This window comes from Pimephales promelas, chromosome 12, assembly GCF_988280905.1.
Source record: "Pimephales promelas chromosome 12, fPimPro1.hap1.1, whole genome shotgun sequence".
In the NCBI taxonomy this organism is placed as follows: domain Eukaryota; kingdom Metazoa; phylum Chordata; class Actinopteri; order Cypriniformes; family Leuciscidae; genus Pimephales; species Pimephales promelas.
Genome location: NC_142780.1, coordinates 9,466,083 through 9,473,893, shown reverse-complemented (window position 1 = coordinate 9,473,893; position 7,811 = coordinate 9,466,083).

The following is a 7,811-nucleotide window of genomic DNA, read 5'->3' as shown; positions in this document are numbered from 1 at the left end:
AACCACCCAGAATATCCTGGCAACCGCATAGCAACACCATAGCAACCACCCAGAATACACTAAAAAAAACACCTAGCAACCACTCAGAACACCGTAGCAACCTCCCAAAACACCCTAGCAACCGGGTGCTGAGATTTGCCGCTTCAAGCTCCACTTCACATTTTGTTCTGGAAATGTGCCATAAATGTGTTCCTGGAGGTCAAAATTGACCTATGTATATCTAATATAACATCAGAAGGAGTCTAAAAGTTTATATTGTTTTAAACTTTTTCAGGAACCTTTGACCAGAAATGAATTCAATAGGTCAGATATGGACTTCTCTATGGCTTAGGAAGCATCTGTTGGAGTCTATGATTATGTATGGAAAGTTCAAGATCAAGTACTTTTGGGCCAGAAACATGTTCAGTAGGTCAAATATTTGTCTGGCTGAAATGACATCATGAGATGTAAATCTCTCGGTATATTAACCCACAGATCAAGTACCCGTGGGCAATAAAAGTGTTCAAGGAGGTCAAAAATTGACCTATGTAATATAACATCGGAATGTTATAACATAGTCTATGAGTATGTATGGAAAGTTCAAGATCAAGTACTGACCCATGGGCCAGAAACATGTTCAGTAGGTAAAATATTTTTCTGGCTGAAATGACATCATGAGAAGTAAATCTCCAACCAACCAGAACAACCTAGCAACCACCAAGCAACAGCCTAGCAACCACCCAGAACACCCTAGAAACAAACCAGAACACCCCAGCAACCATCTGGCAACACCCTAGCAACCACCCAGAACACCTAAGCAACCACCTAGCAACACCCTAGCAACCACCCAGAACACTTTCGTAACCACCCAGAATACCCTAGCAACCGCATAGCAACACCATAGCAACCACCCAGAATACCCTAAAAAAACACCTAGCAACCACCCAGAACACCGTAGCAACCTCCCAAAACACCCTTGCAACCGGGTATATCGGTATATTAACCCACAGATCAAGTACCAGTGGGACATAAATGTGTTCCTGGAGGTCAAAAATTGACCTATGTATATCTAATATAATTGACCAATGTATATCTTATAGAACATCAGAAGGAGGTCAAATATTTGTCTGGCTGAAATTACATCATGAGAAGTAAATCTCTCGGTATACTCACCCACAGATCAAGTACCCGTGGGCCATAAATGTGTTCCTGGAGGTCCAAAATTGACCTATGTATAGCTAATATAACATCAGAAGGAATCTATAAGTTTATATTGTTTTAAACTATTTTGAGGAACTTTTGACCAGAAATGAGTTCAATAGGTCAGATATGGACTTCTCTATGGCTTAGGAAGCATCTATTGGAGTCTATGAGTCTGTATGGAAAGTTCAAAATCAAGAACTTTTAGGACAGAAACATGTTCAGTAGGTAAAATATTTTTCTGCCTTAAATGACATCATGAGAAGTAAATCTCCAATCAACCAGAACACCCTAGCAACACCCTAGCAACAAACCAGAACACCCCAGCAACCAGCTAGCAACACCCTAGCAACAAACCAGAACACCCCAGCAACCAGCTAGCAACACCCTAGCAACCACCCAGAACACATTAGCAACCACCCAGAATACCCTGGCAACAGTATAGAAACACATATATCAACCACCCAGATTACCCTAAAAAACCACCTAGCAACCACCCAGAACACCGTAGAAACAACCCAGAACACCCTTGTAGCAACCGGGTGATGAGATTTGCCGCTTCAAGCTCCACTTCACATTTTTTTCTGGAAATGTGCCATAAATGTGTTCCTGGAGGTAAAAAAATGATCTATGTATCTATTTTATCTGATGTTATAGTTATCTATGTATCTATTTTATCTGATGTTATAGTCAGACTCCTTCTGACTATAACATCAGAAGGAGTCTAAAAGTTTATATTGTTTTAAACTTTTTGAGGAACCTTTGACCAGAAATGAGTTCAGTATGTCAGATATGGACTTCTCTATGGCTTAGGAAGCATCTGTTGGAGTCTATGAGTATGAATGGAAACTACAAGGTCATGTACTTTTGGGCCAGAAATATGTTCAGTAGGTCAAATATCTTTCTGGCTGAAATGACATCATGAGAAGAAATGCTCTCGGTATATTAACCCAAATATCAAATACCTGTCAGCCATAAATGTGTTTCTGGAGGTCAAAAATTGACCTACGTATAGTTAATTTAACATCAAGAGTCTATAAGTTTATATTGTTTAAAACCTTTTGAGGAACATTTGACCAGAAATGAGTTCAGTAGGTCAGATATGGACTTCTCTATGGCTTAGGAAGCCTCTGTTGGAGTCTATGAGTATGTATGAAAAGTTCAAGATCAAGTACCTTTGGGCCAGAAACATGTTCAGTAGGTCAAATATTTGTCTGGCTGAAATGACATCATGAGAAGTACATCTCTCGGTATATTAACCCACAGACCAAGGACCCGTGGGCCATAAAAGTGTTCCTGGAGGTCAAAAATTGGCATATGTAAAAAACATCAGAAGTAGTCTATAAGTATATATCGTTTTAAACTTCTTTGAGGATACTTTGACCAGAAATTAGTTCAAAAGGTCAGATTTGGACTTTTCCATGGCTTAGGAAGCATCTATTGGAGTCTATGAGTACGTATGAAAAGTTCAAGATCAAGTACTTTTGGGCCAGAAATATGTTCAGTAGGTCAAATATCTTTCTGGCTGAAATGACATCATGAGAAGAAATGCTCTCGGTATATTAACCCAAACATCAAATACCTGTCAGCCATAAATGTGTTTCTGGAGGTCAAAAATTGACCTACGTATAGTTAATTTAACATCAAGAGTCTATAAGTTTATATTGTTTAAAACCTTTTGAGGAACCTTTGACCAGAAATGAGTTCAGTAGGTCAGATATGGACTTCTCTATGGCTTAGGAAGCCTCTGTTGGAGTCTATGAGTATGTATGGAAAGTTCAAGATCAAGTACTTTTGGGCCAGAAACATGTTCAGTAGGTCAAATATTTGTCTGGCTGAAATGACATCATGAGAAGTACATCTCTCGGTATATTAACCCACAGACCAAGGACCCGTGGGCCATAAAAGTGTTCCTGGAGGTCAAAAATTGGCCTATGTAAAAAACATCAGAAGTAGTCTATAAGTATATATCGTTTTAAACTTCTTTGAGGAACCTTTGACCAGAAATTAGTTCAAAAGGTCAGATTTGGACTTTTCCATGGCTTAGGAAGCATCTATTGGAGTCTATGAGTACGTATGAAAAGTTCAAGATCAAGTACTTTTGGGCCAGAAATATGTTCAGTCGGTGAAATATCTTTCTGGCTTAAATAACATCATGAGAAGGATCAATTAATTATCCATAGGCTAGAAATATGTTCAGTAGGTCAAACAGGAGCCTATGTATATAACATCAGATTAAGTCTATCAGTTGATATTATTTAAAAACTTTTGAGGAAACATAGACCAGAAATTAGTTCAATAGGTCAGATATGGGACTTCTCTATGGCTTAGAATCAAGTACCCGTGAGCCAGAAATATGTTCAGTAGGACAAAAAGGAACCTATCTATAGCTTATAAATCATCAAAAGTCAATAAGTCAATATTTATTAAAACCTTTGACGACCCTTTGACTCTTTCGCATGGATTCTACTACTAATTCTTTTGTGCACTGATGAAAAAACATCACTTGAGCGGTCGTGCAATGCAATAACTTACTCGTTCCTTTGTGCAACAAAGAGATGTGTAATGCATGTGTTTTGTAACAAGGGAAATAATTGCATTAGTTGTTGCATTTCTGTGATGAAAAGAAATCGTTGCCATTAGCTGTTTCCTTACAACGCATGCAATAACTAACTCATTCCGTTGCTCAACGAAAACACATTTAACGTTGTGCATTAAAGAATATGCACGCAATAACTAACATGTTTCTCTGTGCAATGAAAAGAAAACACCTAATATGTTTCATTGGATTGCATAACACTCTAACTTGTTCTTCGTTGCAATGAAAAGGCATAACGTGATGTTTTCTCGTCTGTGTACAACAATCTAGTTTGTAAAATAGAAATGCATGCGAAAGCACATGCATACATTTTCTTTTTATTGCAAAGAGGAACAAGTTCGATATTTTATGCATTGCAATAAAACAACACCCGTTGCTTTGTGCAATGAAGAGATGTGGATTATGCATGAAGAACGTTGTGCATCAAAAATAACATATATGTAATATGCACTTTATTACATTCAAGAACTAAACCCTTGCTTAGTGCTTTGACTGGATAACGTGTGTTGTTTCATTGCAATGCTTACATTTTCTAACTTATTCTTCTTTTCAATGAAAAGAAAAGATAAAACACGCGTGCTTTTCCATGCATTTCCATTCTACAACTAATTAATGTGTTTTGACGAGAGAGCATCACAAGGGCGATCACTTTACAATGTATACACTAACTTGTTCCTTTGTGCAACGGACAGATTTGCATGTGCTTTAGGATTGCATTGCACATGCACGCAATAACTAACCTATGGGCAGTGAAAAGAAAACACCTAAGATGTGTTTCATCGTATTGCATGACATATCTAACTTGTTCCTCCTTATGCATATGCACGCAATAACTAACCTCTGTGCAGTGAAAAGAAAACACCTAAGATGTGTTTCATCGCATTGCATGACATATCTAACTTATTCCTCGTTTGCATATGCACGCAATAACTAACCTCTGTAGAGTGAAAAGAAAACACCTAAGATGTGTTTCATCACATTGCATGACATATCTAACTTGTTCCTCGTTATGCATATGCACGCAATAACTAACCTCTGTGCAATGAAAAGAAAACACCTAAGATGTGTTCTCTTACGAGAGGTTCTCTCGTATTGCGTAAGCTAGCTTACGCTACGGGAAAGATTCATCTTTGCTGAGAAGTTGAAGCCAAAAAATTATTCCATAATCTTAATTCCATAAAGCTTAATCATTGTCAACGCAGTCTCTTCTGAGGCAGACCATGAGCGGGCTAGCTAGCGGCTCATTTGTTCGCTCAGAGAGAATGCACGAACCTATGGGAGAGCGGCGCTGAGTCCGCGCCCAATGAGCGGACGGCGCTCGCTCACTGCGTCACAGCCCGCCAAAAGGGGCGTGGCTACAGTGTATAAAGGTAGCTCTCCCAGGCTAGTTCGTCGATTCTTTTTCATTCAGCGAGCTACACGCATCCGCTGTCCTGGGAAGAAGCCGCCGTCGTCGAGAGGGCACCTTCTAGCGAGCTCCGGAGTCTGAGGAAGCCGGCCGTCTGCCACCTTCAGCCGCCCAGCAAGCTAGTGCCATCCGACGCGTATCCTTTATTCCATATCCCTAAAAGAGCCGAGCGTCTTTTTTAAGATGCCTCGAATTTCCTGCGGCTCATGCCGCTCTCCACTCGAGGAAGGAGACCGCCACCCCATCTGCGTTCTCTGTCTCGGAGTGGAACACGCAGAGCTCGCTCTCGCCAACGGAGGATGCGACCACTGCGAGGACCTGCCTCTGTCCTCCCTGCGGGCTCGACTGCAGGCGGTCAAAACCGCTCCCGCGCCGCCTCTCACTTCGCCGCGGAAGAAGAAACGCCGCTCCCAGAGGCCGCCGGAGCCCCCTGCGGATCCATGTGGGCCGCCGCCGCCGCCCACCGACCGCTCTCCCTCTCCGCCCCTGCCGGACTTACAGTTGCCGCCGAGTGGCCGCTCTGTCGCCTCCGACGACACCGCGGATGAGAAGGACTCTTGTTCGCTGCACGCTTCTGACAGCAAAGATTGGTCGTCGATCGGCTCATCGACGAGAGAGTCTGCGGGGACCCGCGCCGGCATCGAGGAGGAACTAGCACGCCTCCTTTCACAGGCCGTCAACCGCCTGGGTCTCGAGTGGTCTCCTCCCCCCGAGCAACCACCGAACCGCATGGATGGGAAGTTCCTGCACAGGCGCCCGGCCCCCGCTTGCAGCCGGGCTGCACCATTCCTGCCTGAGCTACACAACGAGCTCACGAAATTCTGGAATGCCCCTCTTTCGGCTCGTAACCGCTCCGATGTGTCCGCTTCGCTGCGCTCAGTGGACGGAGCCGCCGAGAAGGGTTATACTGCCATGCTGCCCGTCGAGGACTCGGTCGCCGCTCATCTTTGCCCGCCCTCTGCTAGATGGCGTTCTTCCCATACGCTTCCTTCTAAAGCGTGCAGAGCGACCTCCAACTTCCATGCCCGCGCCTATGCCGCCGCCGGACAGGCCGCTTCAGCGCTGCATTCCATGTCAGTCCTCCAGGTGCTCCAGAGCGACATCTTTTGCGAAATGGCGAACAGCGGTAGGAACCCACCCATCCTTTCGGATCTGAGAAGCGCTACGGATCTTTCCCTTCGCGCCACTAAAGCCGCCGCACAAGCCCTGGGGAAATGCATGGCCGCCCTCTGTGTCGCTGAGAGACACTTATGGCTCACGCTTACCGACATGGGAGATTCAGAACGCGCCGTGTTCCTCAGGGCTCTTCGGATCTGCCGTCACGGGCATCGTTGACCGCTTCTCCGAGGTACAGAAAGCGACTCAGGCCATGAACTTGTTCCTGCCCCGCCGCTCTAGCTCTTCGGCAGGCCGCTCATGAGCCACCTGCCAGTACCCTACAGCAGCGCCCGCCTCAGCAAGCTCAGCAGCCCCAGCGTAGACAGGGCGGCCACCCTCGCTCTCGCTCTGACAGCCGCCGCAGAAAGCCTCCTCCCCGGGGGCCTCGTCCCAAGATCGCGCTGAAGCCCGATCAACAGAAGTCTGCCTAGCACAGCTGAGAAAAAGACGGCTCTCTCCCGCTGCGGCCGGACCGCCGTCAAAGCTTCGCCCACTGTTAGTCCCCGTCTCACCGCCGACTACAGTAGAGTTCTCCGCCACAATCAAGCCGGTTTCCCTGCCCGCTTGCGAGCGACTAAAAGCCGTTTTCACGGCTACACAGAGAGTTCACAAAAAGAGCATAAAAGCCTCAAGTGTAAAAACTGTGCCCACAAGCATGTGCTCACTTACACACACAAGCACCATATGCCCAGGGTCTCTCACAGAGCCCATTCTCACGGAGCGAGCACTATCCGCTCCAGTAGCAGAGAACATAAGCACGCCCACGAGCCCGTGCGCGTGTCCCCCCTCTGCCCGCTCTGTCACACGGCCCATAAACTCCTCTCTGAGTGTAAGTCCCGTTGCCAACCACATTATAAGCGCGCCCACACCCAGTGTCCAGCCCGCTATGTGCAGCAATCAGGGCGAAATCGCCATTCAACCGCTAGCCGCATGCTGCGAAGCGTGGGAAGCCATCCCCGGCATCTCCCCGTGGGTTTTAAGCATAATAAAGAATGGCTATCAATTACAGTTTCGTCGCCGCCGGCCATGCTCGCGCGTGCGGCTCGAATCCGCTGTCAGCCCGGCTGCTATGAACACGCTTCGCTTAGAAATTGCCAAGCTACTGCAGAAGGGCGCTATAGAGAGAGTCCCGCCATCTATGACCGAGTCGGGGTTTTACGGCCGTTATTTTCTGGTTCCCAAGAAAGACGGCGGCCTCAGGCCGATCTTAGATCTCAGGGCTTTGAACAAAGCGCTCATGAAGAGACCGTTCAAAATGCTCACAGTCAAGAAACTCCTCGCGCACGTCCGCCAGGGGGACTGGTTCATCTCTCTAGACCTGAAAGATGCCTATTTTCAGATCCAGATAAACCCTCATCACAGGCCATTCCTACGTTTCGCCTTTGAGGGTCAAGTTTACCAGTATGCCGTTCTCCCGTTCGGCCTATCCTTAGCACCCCGTACGTTCACGAAGTGCATGGATACAGC